This window comes from Canis lupus, chromosome 32 (assembly GCF_048164855.1).
Source record: "Canis lupus baileyi chromosome 32, mCanLup2.hap1, whole genome shotgun sequence".
Classification (NCBI taxonomy): domain Eukaryota; kingdom Metazoa; phylum Chordata; class Mammalia; order Carnivora; family Canidae; genus Canis; species Canis lupus.
The window spans coordinates 30,414,559-30,430,957 of record NC_132869.1 but is presented as its reverse complement, the minus strand read 5'-3'; positions in this window follow the sequence as shown (position 1 = coordinate 30,430,957).

Below are 16,399 nucleotides of genomic sequence, written 5' to 3'. Positions count from 1 at the left end.
CTTCCATCTTTCTTTCTTTTTCTGTGTTTTTCAAGTTTTTATTGAAATTCCAGTTAGGTAACGTACAGTGTGATATTAGTTTCAGGTGTAGAATTTAGTGATTCATCATCCTACCTTCTTTCTTACTTCTCTCTGCATGAACTCAGTTTGTGACATGTTAGCAGCATCGTTGGTCTGGGCATGGTCCCTCTCACATTTGATCCCGTGGACAACTTCCTTCCTTCCATTTAGGCAACCATTCTGATGTGCTTAATGTGCATTGTTTCCATTTTTATGCATCTCAAAAAATATGTATTTCCCCCTCCCCATCTTGATATTATGCTTCGAGATCATCCCATGTTGATACATGTATGTGCATGGGACCACTGCAGAGTTCCCCCAGGCCACAGCTTTCCCCCCCACTCAAGCCTCCCATCTTGCATCACTTCATCCTACAGTGGTCTGCAATAGCCAATGTTGAATTACTTGCTCTCTCTCTAGCAAAAACCACATTTTCCCCCTTATTAAACTTACAAGGCAGAACAAACCCAAGGAATATAAGCAATTTAGCAATGCCTTCAGCACACTTTCACCTCTAGATAAATTTCTGGTATGATTTAATACAGTACAGACAGAAAGTGTTCAAAAACTATTTTTATTCGATCACAATGAACAGAGTGCTTAAAAATGTTTTGCCATCACTAACTTTGATTCTTAGGAAAAAAAATCTTCATTGTTGGAATTAATACCTAGCCTTTCTCAACTACTCCAAAAAATAGAAAAGGAAGGAGAGCTTCCAAATTAATTCTATGAGGCCATGATACTAAAACCAGATAAAGACACTACAAAAAAGATAACTACAGGCCAATATCTCTGATGAACATAGATGCAAAAATCTTCAACAAAATACTAGCAAACTGAATCCAACAATACATTAAAAAAATCATTAACCATAATCAAGTGGGATTTATTCCTGGGATGCAAGGGTGATTCAATATTCACAAATCAATCAACATGATACATCACATCAATAAGAGAAAAGATAAAAACCATATGATCATTTCAATTGATGCAGAAAAAGCATTTGACAAAGTAAAACATCCATTCATGTTAAAAAAAAAAAAAACCCTCAACAAAGTAGGCTTAGAGAGAACATACCTTAACATAATAAAGGCCATATATGAAAAACCCACGGCTAACATCATATTCAATGCAGGAAAACTGAGAGTTTCCCCTATGGTCAGGAACAAGACAAAGATGCTCACTCTTCCCACTTTTATTCAACATAATATTAGACGTGCTAGCCACAGTAATCAGACAACAAAAAGAAATAAAAGGCATCCAAGTTGATAGGAAAGAAATAAAACTTTAACTATTTGCATACAACATGGTACTATATGCAGAAAACCCTAAAGAGTCCACCAAAAAACTGCTAGAATTGATAAATGAATTCAGTAAGCTCACAGGATACAAAAATCAATGTACAGAAGTCCATTGCACTTCTATATATTAATAGTGAAGGAGCAAAAAGAGAAATTAAAAAATAATCCCATTTACAATTGCACCAAAAATAATAAAATACCTAGGAATAAGCTTAACCAAGAAGGTGAAAGACCTATACTCTGAAAACTAAAAACTAATAAAAAATATTGAAGATGACACAAAGAAATGGAAAAACCTCCCATACTTATGGATTAGAAGGAAAAATATTGTCAAAATGTCTATACTATCAAAATGTCTATACAAAATGTCTATACTGTCTATACTATACTATACAAAATATCTACTCTACTATACTATATTATCCAAAGCAATCTACAGATTTAAAGCAATCCCACTGAAAATACCAACAGGATTTTTCACAGAACTAGAACAAACCTAAATTTGTATGGAGGCAAAAAGGACCCCAAATACCCAAGGCAATCTTGAAAAAAGAAAAACAAAGCTGGAAGTATCAGAATTCCAGATTTCAAGTTATATTACAAACCTGTAATAAGTAAAATAGTACGGTACTGGCAGAAAAATAGACCCATAGATCAATAAAAACCAAATAGAAAGTCCAGAAACAAATCCACAATATTTATGGCTAATTAATCTTTAACAAAGGAGGCAAAAACATACAATGGAAAAAAGAGTCTCTTCAGCAAATGGTGCTGGGAAAACTGGAGAGCTACATGCAAAAGAATGAAACTTGACCCCTTTCCTATATGATACACAAAATAAACTCAAAATGGAGTAAGGACTAAATGTGAGATCTGAAACCATAAAAATTCTAGAAGAGAGCACAGACAGTAATTTCTCCAACATCAGTCATACCAACATTTTCCTAAATAAGTCTCCTGAGGCAAGGGAAACAAAAGCAAAACTAATCTAATGAGACTACATCAAAATAAAAAGCTTCTGCACAGCAAAGGAAACACTCAAAAAAACTAAAAGGCAAGCTACTCAACAGGAAAAGATATTTTTAAGTGACATAACTGATAAAGGATTAGTATCCAAAACATATAAAGAACTTACACAAATCAACACCAAAAAAACACAAATAATCCAATTTAAAAATGGGCAGAAGACAAGACAGTTCTCCAAAGAAGACAACCAGATGGCCAGCCAACAGATGCATCAAAAGATGCTCAACATCACTTACATCAGGGAAATGCAAATCAAAATTACAATGAGATATCACCTCACACCTGTCAGAATGGAGAAAACCAAAAACACAAGAAACAACAAGTGTTGGAGAGGACACGGAGAAAAGGGAACCCTGGGCATTGTTGGTGAGAATGCAAACTGATGCAGCCATTATGGAAGACAATATGGAGGTTCCTTAAAAAATTAAAAATAGGGACACCTGCATGGCTCAGCAGTTAAACATCTGACTCGTGATTTCACCTCAGGTCATGATCTCATGGGTTGTGAGATTAGGCTCCTGCATCGCGCTCTGCACTCAACAGGGAGTCTGCTTGAGATTTTCTCTCTCCTTCTGCTCTGCCCTCCCTCAGATAAATAAATAAATAAATCTTAAAAAAATTTTTTAAATGGAACTGCCCTATGATCCAGTGATCACACTACTGAATATTTACTCAAAGAATACAAAAACACTAAGTCAAAGGGATACATGCACCCCTATGTTTATTGCAGCATTATTTAAAACAGCTGAATTATGGAAGCAACCTAGGTGTCCACTGATAGATGAATGGATAAAGAAGATACGATATATATGTGTGTATATATATATACATATATTTACAAATATTATTCAGCCACAAAAAGAATGACATCTTGCCATTCACAACAACATGGATAAATCTAAAAAGTATTATGCTAAGCAAAATAAGCCAATTGGAGAAAGACAAATACCTTGTGATCTCACTCATATGTGGAATTTAAGAAATAAAACGAGTGAAAGAGAAAAAACAGACTGAAAAAGAGAAAGACAAACTAAGAAACGGACTCTTAACTATAGAAAGCAAACATATGGTTATGGGGGGGGTGGGGGTAGGTGAAACAGGTGAAGGGGATTAAGAATACACTCAGCTTGACCAGCACTGAGTAATGCACAGAATTGTTGAATCACTGTATTGTACATCTGAAACTAATATAACACTATGTGTTAACTATACTGGAATTGAAATGTCTAAAAATGTGTGAAATAGAAGAAAAATTTTCATTGTTAAAAAAGAAAAGAAGGGGGGAGGGGCAAGATGGTGGAAGAGGAGGGTCCCCAAATCACCTGTCCCAACCAAATTACCTAGAAAACATTCAAATTATCCTGAAAATCTATGAATTCGGCCTGAGATTTAAAGAGAGACCAGCTGGAATGCTACAGTGAGAAGAGTTCGCGCTTCTACCAAGGTAGGAAGACGGGGGAAAAGAAATAAAGGAACAAAGGCCTCCAAGGGGGAGGGGCCCGCGAGGAGCCGGGCTGAGGCCGGGGCGAGTGTCCCCAGAACAGGAGAGCCCCGTCCCGGAGACGCAGCAGCTGCACCGACCTTCCCGGGCAGAAAGGGGCTCGCAGGGAGTTGGAGCAGGACCCAGGAGGGCGGGGATGCCCTCGGGCTCCCCGGGACACTAACAGACACCTGCGCCCCGGGAGAGTGCGCCGAGCTCCCTAAGGGCTGCAGCGCGGGCGGCGGGACCCGGAGCAGCTCCAAGGGGCTCGGGCGGAGGAAGAGGCTCCGCGGAGGGGGCTGCGGGGCGGGAGCAGCTCGGGGGGGCGGCGCTCGGGGGTGGCTCCGCGGGGGGGGCTGCGGGGCGGGAGCAGCTCCGAGGGGCTCGGGCACAGGAAGAGGCTCCGTGCGGAGGGGGCAGCGGGCCTCGGGAGCAGCTCGGGGTGGGGGGGCTCGGGCGGCGGCTCCGCGGAGGGGGTTGCGCGGCCCAGGAGCGCGAATCCAACAGCGCAGACCGGGAGCACTGGGCGCCGGGACATAGCCCAGGATCCAGCCTCCTCCGGGACAGGCAGAGGCCGGGAGGGCCCAGGACCGCAAGGACGCGCCTGCCCCGAGCTGAGCAGATCAGCGGCCCCGCCCCGGAGCCTCCAGGCCCTGCAGACCGAGAGCTCCGGAGCTACTGCAGGGGCTGACTCCAGGGCTCCAGAGCTGGCCCCGCCACTGCGGTTGTTCCTCCTGGGGCCTCACGGGGTGAACAAACCCCACTGAGCCCTGCACCAGGCAGGGGCAGAGCAGCTCCCCCAAGTGCTCACACCTGAAAATCAGCACAACAGGCCCCTCCCCCAGAAGACCAGCTAGACGGACAAGTTCCAGGGGAAGTCAAGGGACTTAAAGTACACAGAATCAGAAGATAATCCCCCGTGGTTTTTTGTTTTTTCTTTTGTTTTGTTTTGTTTTGCTTTTTGATTTGTTTGCTTCCCCCACCCTTTTTTTCCCTTTCTTTCTTTTTCTTTCTCTTTCTCTTTTTCTTCTTCTTTTTTCTTTTTTTCTTTCTTTTTTTTCTCTTTCTCTTTTCTTTCCTTCTTTCTTTCCTCTCTTTTTCTCCTTTTCCCAATACAACTTGCTTTTTGGCCACTCTGCACTGAGCAAAATGACTAGAAGGAAAACCTCACCTCAAAAGAAAGAATCAGAAACAGTCCTCTCTCCCACAGAGTTACAAAATCTGGATTACAATTCAATGTCAGCCAATTCAGAAGCACTATTATACAGCTACTGGTGGCTCTAGAAAAAAGCATAAAGGACTCAAGAGACTTCATGACTGCAGAATTTAGAGCTAATCAGGCAGAAATTAAAAATCAATTGAATGAGATGCAATCCAAACTAGAAGTCGTAACAACGAGGGTTAACGAGGTGGAAGAACGAGTAAGTGACATAGAAGACAAGTTGATGGCAAAGAGGGAAACTGAGGAAAAAAGAGACAAACAATTAAAAGACCATGAAGATAGATTAAGGGAAATAAACAACAGCCTGAGGAAGAGAAACCTACGTTTAATTGGTGTTCCCGAGGGCGCCGAAAGGGACAGAGGGCCAGAATATGTATTTGAACAAATTCTAGCTGAAAACTTTCCTAATCTGGGAAGGGAAACAGGCATTCAGATCCAGGAAATAGAGAGACCCCCCCCTTAAAATCAATAAAAACCGTTCAACACCTCAACATTTAATAGTGAAGCTTGCAAATTCCAAAGATAAAGAGAAGATCCTTAAAGCAGCAAGAGACAAGAAATCCCTGACTTTTATGGGGAGGAGTATTAGGGTAACAGCAGACCTCTCCACAGAGACCTGGCAGGCCAGAAAGGGCTGGCAGGATATATTCAGGGTCCTAAATGAGAAGAACATGCAACCAAGAATACTTTATCCAGCAAGGCTCTCATTCAAAATGGAAGGAGAGATAAAGAGCTTCCAAGACAGGCAGGAACTGAAAGAATATGTGACCTCCAAACCAGCTCTGCGAGAAATTTTAAGGGGGACTCTTAAAATTCCCCTTTAAGAAGAAGTTCAGTGGAACAATCCACAAAAACAAGGACTGAATAGATATCATGATGACACTAAATGCATATCTCTCAATAGTAACTCTGAACGTGAACGGGCTTAATGACCCCATCAAAAGGCGCAGGGTTTCAGACTGGATAAAAAAGCAGGACCCATCTATTTGCTGTCTACAAGAGACTCATTTTAGACAGAAGGACACCTACAGCCTGAAAATAAAAGGTTGGAGAACCATTTACCATTCGAATGGTCCTCAAAAGAAAGCAGGGGTAGCCATCCTTATATCAGATAAACTAAAATTTACCCCGAAGACTGTAGTGAGAGATGAAGAGGGACACTATCTCATACTTAAAGGATCTATCCAACAAGAGAACTTAACAATCCTCAATATATATGCCCCGAATGTGGGAGCTGCCAAATATATAAATCAATTATTAACCAAAGTGAAGAAATACTTAGATAATAATACACTTCTACTTGTGACTTCAATCTAGCTCTTTCTATACTCGATAGGTCTTCTAAGCACAACATCTCCAAAGAAATGAGAGCTTTAAATGATACACTGGACCAGATGGATTTCACAGATATCTACAGAACTTTACATCCAAACCCAACTGAATACACATTCTTCTCAAGTGCACATGGAACTTTCTCCAGAATAGACCACATACTGGGTCACAAATCGGGTCTGAACCGATACCAAAAGATTGGGATCGTCCCCTGCATATTCTCAGACCATAATGCCTTGAAATTAGAACTAAATCACAACAAGAAGTTTGGAAGGACCTCAAACACGTGGAGGTTAAGGACCATCCTGCTAAAAGATGAAAGGGTCAACCAGGAAATTAAGGAAGAATTAAAAAGATTTGTGGAAACTAATGAGAATGAAGATACAACCATTCAAAATATTTGGGATGCAGCAAAAGCAGTCCTAAGAGGGAAATACATCGCAATACAAGCATCCATTCAAAAACTGGAAAGAACTCAAATACAAAAGCTAACCTTACACATAAAGGAGCTAGAGAAAAAACAGCAGATAGATCCTACACCCAGGAGAAGACGAGAGTTAATAAAGATTCGAGCAGAACTCAACGAAATCGAGACCAGAGAAACTGTGGAACAGATCAACAGAACCAGGAGTTGGTTCTTTGAAAGAATTAATAAGATAGATAAACCATTAGCCAGCCTTATTAAAAAGATGAGAGAGAAGACTCAAGTTAATAAAATCATGAATGAGAAAGGAGAGATCACTACCAACACCAAGGAAATACAAACGATTTTAAAAACATATTATGAACAGCTATACGCCAATAAATTAGGCAATCTAGAAGAAATGGACGCATTCCTGGAAAGCCACAAACTACCAAAACTGGAACAGGAAGAAATAGAAAACCTGAACAGGCCAATAACCAGGGAGGAAATTGAAGCAGTCATCAAAAACCTTCCAAGACACAAGAGTCCAGGGCCAGATGGCTTCCCAGGGGAATTCTATCAAACGTTTAAAGAAGAAACCATACCTATTCTCCTAAAGCTGTTTGGAAAGATAGAAAGAGATGGAGTGCTTCCAAATTCGTTCTATGAGGCCAGCATCACCTTAATTCCAAAACCAGACAAAGACCCTACCAAAAAGGAGAATTACAGACCAATATCCCTGATGAACATGGATGCAAAAATTCTCAACAAGATACTGGCCAATAGGATCCAACAATACATTAAGAAAATTATTCACCATGACCAAGTAGAATTTATCCCTGGGACACAAGGCTGGTTCAACACCCATAAAACAATCAATGTGATTCATCATATCAGCAAGAGAAAAACCAAGAACCATATGATCCTCTCATTAGATGCAGAGAAAGCATTTGACAAAATACAGCATCCATTTCTGATCAAAACTCTTCAGAGTGTAGGGATAGAGGGAACATTCCTCAACATCTTAAAAGCCATCTACGAAAAGCCCACAGCAAATATCATTCTCAATGGGGAAGCACTGGGAGCCTTTCCCCTAAGATCAGGAACAAGACAGGGATGTCCACTCTCACCACTGCTATTCAACATAGTACTGGAAGTCCTAGCCTCAGCAATCAGACAACAAAAAGACATTAAAGGCATTCAAATTGGCAAAGAAGGGATCCCTGGGTGGCGCAGCGGTTTAGCGCCTGCCTTTGGCCCAGGGCGCGATCCTGGAGACCCGGGATCGAATCCCACGTCGGGCTCCCGGTGCATGGAGCCTGCTTCTCCCTCTGCCTGTGTGTCTCTGCCTCTCTCTCTCTCTCTCTCTCTCTCTCTGTGACTATCATAAATAAATAAAAATTAAAAAAAAACTTTATAAAAAAAATTGGCAAAGAAGAAGTCAAACTCTCCCTCTTCACCGATGACATGATACTCTACATAGAAAACCCAAAAGTCTCCACCCCAAGATTGGTAGAACTCATACAGCAATTCGGTAGCGTGGCAAGATACAAAATCAATGCCCAGAAATCAGTGGCATTTCTATACACTAACAATGAGACTGAAGAAAGAGAAATTAAGGAGTCAATCCCATTTACAATTGCACCCAAAAGCATAAGATACCTAGGAATAAACCTCACCAAAGAGGTAAAGGATCTATACCTTCAAAACTATAGAACACTTCTGAAAGAAATTGAGGAAGACACAAAGAGATAGAAAAATATTCCATGCTCATGGATTGGCAGAATTAATATTGTGAAACTGTCAATGTTACCCAGGGCAATTTACACGTTTAATGCAATCCCTATCAAAATACCATGGACTTTCTTCAGAGACTTAGAACAAATTATTTTAAGATTTGTGTGGAATCAGAAAAGACCCCGGATAGCCAGGGGAATTTTAAAAAAGAAAACCATATCTGGGGGCATCACAATGCCAGATTTCAGGTTGTACTACAAAGCTGTGGTCATCAAGACATTGTGGTATTGGCACAAAAACAGACACATAGATCAATGGAACAGAATAGAGAACCCAGAAGTGGACCCTGAACTTTATGGTCAACTAATATTTGATAAAGGAGGAAAGACTATCCATTGGAAGAAAGACAGTCTCTTCAATAAATGGTGCTGGGAAAATTGGACATCCACATGCAGAAGATGAAACTAGACCAGTCTCTTGCACCATACACAAAGATAAACTCAAAATGGATGAAAGATCTAAATGTGAGACAAGACTCCATCAAAATCCTAGAGAAGAATACAGGCAACACCCTTTTTGAACTCAGCCACAGTAACTTCTTGCAAGATACATCCACGAAGGCAAAAGAAACAAAAGCAAAAATGAACTATTGGGACTTCACCAAGATAAGAAGCTTTTGCACAGCAAAGGATACAGTCAACAAAACTAAAAGACAACCTACAGGATGGGAGAAGATATTTGCAAATGACCTATCAGATAAAGGGCTAGTTTCCAAGATCTATAAAGAACTTCTTAAACTCAACACCAAAGAAACAAACAATCCAATCATGAAATGGGCAAAAGAAATCTCACAGAGGAAGACATAGACATGGCCAACACGCACATGAGAAAATGCTCTGCATCACTTGCCATCAGGGAAATACAAATCAAAACCACAATGAGATACCACCTCACACCAGTGAGAATGGGGAAAATTAACAAGGCAGGAAACCACAAATGTTGGAGAGGATGCGGAGAAAAGGGAACCCTCTTACACTCTTGGTGGGAATGTGAACTGGTGTGGCCACTCTGGAAAACTGTGTGGAGGTTCCTCAAAGAGTTAAAAATAGACCTGCCCTACGACCCAGCCATTGCACTGTTGGGGATTTACCCAAAGATACAGATGCAATGAAACGCCAGGACACCTGCACCCCGATGTTTATAGCAGCAATGGCCACAATAGCCAAGCTGTGGAAGGAGCCTTGGTGTCCATCGAAAGATGAATGGATAAAGAAGATGTGGTTTATGTATACAATGGAATATTCCTCAGCCATTAGAAATGACAAATACCCACCATTTGCTTCAATGTGGATGGAACTGGAGGGTATTATGCTGAGTGAAGTAAGTCAGTCGGAGAAGGACAAACATTATATGTTCTCATTCATTTGGGGAATATAAATAATAGTGAAAGGGAATATAAGGGAAGGGAGAAGAAATGTGTGGGAAATATCAGAAAGGGAGACAGAACGTAAAGACTGCTAACTCTGGGAAACGAACTAGGGGTGGTAGAAGGGGAGGAGTGCGGGGGGTGGGAGTGAATGGGTGACGGGCACTGGGGGTTATTCTGTATGTTGGTAAATTGAACACCAATAAAAAATAAATAAAAAAAATAAAACAGCAATGAAATAGATTTACAAAAGTGAAAAAAAAAAGAAAAGGAAAGAAAAGAATAAGTTGATGGCAGGATGGAGGAATGACCCATTTTTCTGAAGGGCAATTTGGTAATACATATCCAAAGCCTTTGATCTAGTAGTTCCACCTCTAGGAATTTATCATAAGGGTAATAACAAGGAGTAGATGCAAAGATCCATCAAAGAACGTTCACTGCAGCATTATTTATAATTGCAAAAAAACTGGACTCAGTCTCAATGTGCCACAATGAAGAATAAGTAGAACTATGATATATTTTACTAATTAATTTATTCAACACAAATTTATTGGTTTTTTTTAAAGATTTTATTTATTTATTCATGAGAGACACACACACAGAGAGAGAGAGAGGCAGAGACACAGGCAGAGGGAGAAGCAGGCTCCATGCAGGGAGCCGAATGCGGGACTTGATCCTAGGACTCCAGGATCACACCTTGGGCCAAAGGCAGGCACTAAATCGCTGAACCACCCAGGGATCCCTCAACACAAATTTATTGAGTTCCTGCTGTGTGCCCTGCACAGTGCTAAAGGCTGGGGACATAAAGAGGATCAAAATAGGCAATATCTCATCCTGGAAAACAGTGAACCAATGGACCTGGTGCATTGAGAACCCTCATAATATGATGATTGCTAAAAAGTAGTATAATTACAAAATATAATATTTTATTTTTAGATTTATAATCATAGAAAGTCACTCAAAAAAATAGCAAAGGTGTTCCTATAAGTATAAAATGACAGATATGATTTTTATAAATAACTACTCTAGGCAGCACCCCGTCAACAGAGCACCAGTTGCACCCTGGGAGGCAATAATGATGCCCAGAGGCTGCCTACTTGGGCAGGTGAGAGCTGACTCCATCATCATTATAAACCAAGTAATCCTTGGACCACTGAGCTGGAAGCTGGGAGGTCTGAGTTCCACTAGGACATCATGAGGTCAAAGACAAGCTTCCATCTGTTCATGACTCCATTTCCCACCATAAAATGAAGGTGCTGGACTTGGGGCTCCCAAGCTGATTATAGGGTCCCCTGTGATTCCCTTCAGTCCTAAAACTTATTCCTTTTCTCATGCTTGTATCCCACAGACTGTCATTTTTCTATTTTTTGCCTGTGTTGTGACATGTTTGTGTTTTTTAACTCTCTGAATGACTGAATTGGGTCACTGCTCCACAAATCCAATTGTCAATGTGTCACCTGTGGAAATGACTGGAAATACTTGATTGCCCATGCTGAGAACAGTGAAGCTGTGCCATACCCATATGTCCTTGGGGTTTTCTTCTCCAAACTGCATGTGTTACTAATAACTAGTAAAGCTATTTCTGCCAATCACATGCAAAACAGGATTTTTGTAATTATATTCCACATCCTCTTCCTATTAAAGATGTTTACTTATAAAGTTAATTTTCTACTTAAAGTAGGTTTTAAAATTTCTCCTTTTTTATTTTAGAACTAGCAAGTCAAATGCTATTTCAAAATAAAAGCTATTTTATTGAAATCTATGGAAACATTTATTAACTTCCCTTAAGGTAAGCTTATTTTAAAACACCCTTTCTGATTGTCACTGTACAATGATTAGACTTTAAAAATCAAACATGGTTCCATTTTAGAAGATAGACAGTACCTAGGAGTTGAGAATAATTGAAATATCTGCTGGAAATGTCTGATGGGCACTTGTCTGTGTGACATTTCACTGGCTTATTTGCTCTCCAACCCTTGCCTAGTATTTCTGACTTCTTGAACTTTCGTGGTTTTAACCAATACAATATTTGATTATAGCATTTTATGTATATTACCTCAATTTTTCTAAATGTGTAGTCTGCAGACCTTTCACAAGTAGAGACAGCTCACTATGCCTATTAAAACCACCTTCCTGGGGGTGCCTGGGTGGATCAGTTGGTTAAGCTTCCAATTCTTGATCTCAGCTCAGTTCTCAGCTCAGACCCAGTGTAGAACCTATTAAAAAAAAATCACAGATTCCTGGACTCAATCCTAGGCCTACTAAATCAGAATCTCTGGGATTGAGGAACTATGGTCTGAATTGTACACAAGCCTCCCTGCCCCCTGCACCTGCCAAGTGATTCTTATGCGCACTAAAACTTGGAAATCCTTGAACTTTTTAATTTTATAATTAAAATTAGCTACACTCAAATATTTTATCTGCTCACTTGCAATCCCATTTTCCTTTTGTCCAATATATCACAATTCCCAGGACTGGTCCTTGAAATAGTCTCCACAATTAACCTTTCCTCTTGGAAAATTGGCTATTAATTTCCTGAGTGTGTTTGTGTGTACGTCTAGTTTTATCCACAAAGATCCCATGACAGGATCTCATTTCTCACCACTGTTACTATTTGGAACATTTTTTTTTTTAAGACACTAGGGTTCTTATGAAGACAAAGCTGATTTTATTTTATGGTGGGTTCTGGAATTAGAGTCTTTTTTTTTTTTTTTTTTTTTTGAGCAAAAGAAAGAAAATGACTCTGCCCCTCATTCCCACTCAAGTACTTTTCCAGTGATACTTGAGTAGCTCTACATCCGGGTAAGGTGTGCCCCCCCTCAAAGAACATCAGCCTGCTTAGATCCTGCTCATGGAAAGTAGAAGAGAGCAAAGACTAAGCCCCTAAAATGAAAGAACAGATTTACACTCTTAAAAAGCTGATCAGTGACATAGAATGTACTGGTCTTGTCTTTCTCACGGCAACCTCCCATCTCCCTAACCTGAGAGCGTGTTCAGCCAGTAGAATCTAGTGGTTAATTTTCTGACAAAATCTATCATATTATTAGTCACATATTCAGATGACTTGTGGCTTAAAACAGTAAATATCTATTATCTCACAGTTTCTGTGGGTCGGGAATCCAGAGAAGCTTAGCTGGGTGGTCTGGCTCAGGGGCTTTCATGAGGTGGCAGTCAAGAAGTCTGCCAGAGCTGAGTCTTCTAAGGGCTTGATGCAGCTTCCAAAGGTGCTCCTTCATGTGCCTGACAGGTTAGTGCTGGTTGTTGGCAGGAAGCCTTAGTTCCTTGCCACGTGGACCTCTCCACAGGACTGCTTGAGTGTCCTCGCAATTTGGCAGCGGTCTTCCCCCAGAGCAAGCCATACAAGAGAGTAAGACAGAAGCCACAGTGCCTTTTAAGAACATTGCCTTCGAAGGCAGACCCCATCATTCTTGCAATTCCCTATTTAGCATGGGAAGGATATGAATGCCAGAAATCAAGGAATCAGAAGGGAAAGACTCCTTTGTTGTGTGGGGTTACTGTGGCAAGGTGGAAGAGCCATTCAGAGAGGGACCACAGGAGCATCAGAGACATGGAATGGCTTTGGGAGGTTTTCTCAGACCCTTACTTTCCATTTCTAGGTCTGAGATCATTTATGGTGATTTTTAAAACCTTTTACCAATGATCACACTAGAAAAATGATTGGGAATATTTTTAAAAAAAATGTTGGCCCTTGTGACAAGACTGATGGTGAAGGAGGAAAGTACAATTTTTGAATTCTCCAAAGAAACATGGATTACATATAAAAATACAATATGATATATCTGGGTTTGAATTAATAATCTAGGCTTGCCTAAATGTTTTGAGGTCCAAAGTGGACTGGTCATAAGACCATTTTTTCTGGTCTTTTTTTTTTTTTTTTTTTTTTTTGAGACACGAAAAATAGGGATAATCTTATTGGAAATACATTTTGAAATGGGTCAGAACCAGATTTATAAGTCTTCCTGAGCCCTGAGCAGCTAGGCATTTTTCTTTGTTTTTAATATCATATTTATTTCTTTGACACAGAGAGAAAACAAGTGGTGGGGAGAGGCAGAGGAAGAGGGAGAAGCAGGCTCCCCACTGAGCAGGGAGCCTGATGTGGGGCTTGATCCCAGAACCCTGGGATCCGGACCTGAGCTGAAGGCAGACGCTTAACCAAATGAGCCACCCAAGCACCCTGGCATCTAGGCCTTTAATCAACTATTTACTTTTGCTAAGAAAGAGCATAGGAGGAAAGGAAAGCTGGAACCAGCACTCTGGAGACTAGGGACCAACTCCGGTGTGGCCTCTGACACTATATGTGACACCGGGGGCCTCATTCTTCCTGTAGGTATACATGGTTGATTATGCTTTTCGTCTTCCTTATCAAGTAAGAGTAGTAATATCAAAGAGTCTCATTATTCCTGGACAACTTACCTAAAGACTAAAGAATGGACTCTGGAGATAATCAACAGATAAAGAGAAGGAGGTGGAAGGGAGGAGAGTAAGAGAAGATTCTAGAAATGTATCCGTCACCACCTGTGAGTAAGCAGCTAACCCTGGAAGGTGAGAATATGGAGTCAAGGAGGGAATGATTCCCCTCTGCAGCATGGTGATGACCATGCACCAAGAGGGGACAGTCAGAAGGAATAATCTCCAAAGTTGTAATAACTCCCTTTGGAAGCCTGAATTTCTTCACCCATGTCTGTGATCCGTGTAAGGTCTGTCATATACTTTTACTAAAAGTTGATCAGTCAAGTATCCAGAGTAGATAATTCTCTTCCCATTGGAGAATTTAATAAATTTTTAGAGATATTAAGCAAAGCTCAGGCTTTCATATGCAGTCATTTTTAGTTCATCCCATTTCTGGGACGTATTACTGACATATAAAAACTGTCTTTCATTGATAGCTACTTAACTGATTGATACCTTTGTGGTTCAGTCCACCTTTTGGTTCTATTTATCAATACATTTTTTTTTAAATCATTGAGCAGCTATGGGCATATCTTGATTAAAAGTATCAAACTTTAGGGCAGCCTGGCTGGTTCAGTGGTTTAGCGCTGTTTAGTGTTTAGCCTTCAGCCCAGGGCCTGATCCTGGAGACCCCGGATCGAGTCCCACATCGGGCTCCCTGCGTGGAGCCTGCTTCTCCCTCTGCCTGTGTCTCTGCCTCTCTCTCTCTTTCTCTTTCTCTATCTCTCATGAATAAATAAATAACATCTTTTATTAAAAAAGTATCAAACTTTAAACAAATGGTCCTTTTGGGTATGTCTGATACAAATCATCAAAGAAATCTAAAGCATTATATGATGGAAAAACAGGAGCCTAATTCTGCTCTTATGAAACTCAAGTTTAGAGAAACTGCCCTGCATCTAGCTTCAGGAGACTTTGGTTTGAAATCACTCTTGGCCACCTTGAACCAGTAACCTAACTTTCCTGAACTTCAGCTCCTCAGTAAGGAATGGTGTCCTAACACCTACCTAACAGGAATATTGTGGGAATTAAGTATAGTCGTGTTCCCATTACATGTTTGTTGGATTAATCCATGGCCATTGAACCAGTTTCTCTATTTATTTAGAGCGTTCCCAATAATTTTTAAATTCTTTTCACAAATAGTTATTTAGAACGAACCATGAGAAGCCTGTGTTCTGTGGTGGGAGAAAGTAGTGAACAAGATGCTTGCTGTCCTTTTTCTCATGAAGTTGACAGCCTCGAGAGGAACGTAGGCTCCTAATCAGATCGTTACAATGAGGGGTGCCAAGTGCTCTGGTGTGAGAAGAATTTTTTTTACTGCTCATGTTGTATTCACCCCAAATCTGCAGCGATGTGGCTTTGAGAACCTGTAAGCCCAGGAAATGGCAGTGCTGGGCAATCTCAGGGAAGGACTGTGCTACCTGACAGAGCCATTCTGGGGCTCAGAATAATGGTTGGTGCCCTCTATGACCCAACCCAGGAATGTAAGAACAGCCATGCCTCATTTACCTGAGCAGCTGATGAAAGCTTTTCTTCCCTTGGGTGCCTGGGTGGCTTAGTGGTTGAGCGTCTGCTTTTTGCTCAGGTCGTGATCCTGGAGTCCTGGAATGGAGTCCCACATAAGGGCTCCCTGCTCAGCGGGGAGCCTGCTTTGCCCTCTGCCTGTGTCTCTGCCTCTCTCTGTGTGTCTCCCGTGAATAAATAAATAAAATCTGCAAAAAATTTTTTTCTTTCCTCATGAGATTTTTGGAGGTTAGTTTTTGTACCTTCAAGACAACAGATTAGAGTCAGCCCTTGCTTTATCTTGTAAAAAACAATAACAGTTTATTGAAGTAAAATTAGCATACCATAAAATTCACTCATTTTAAATGTGCAATTCAATGATTTTTAGTAGATTTACGAAGTTGTGCAACCGTCACCACAATCTAGTATGAGAACATTT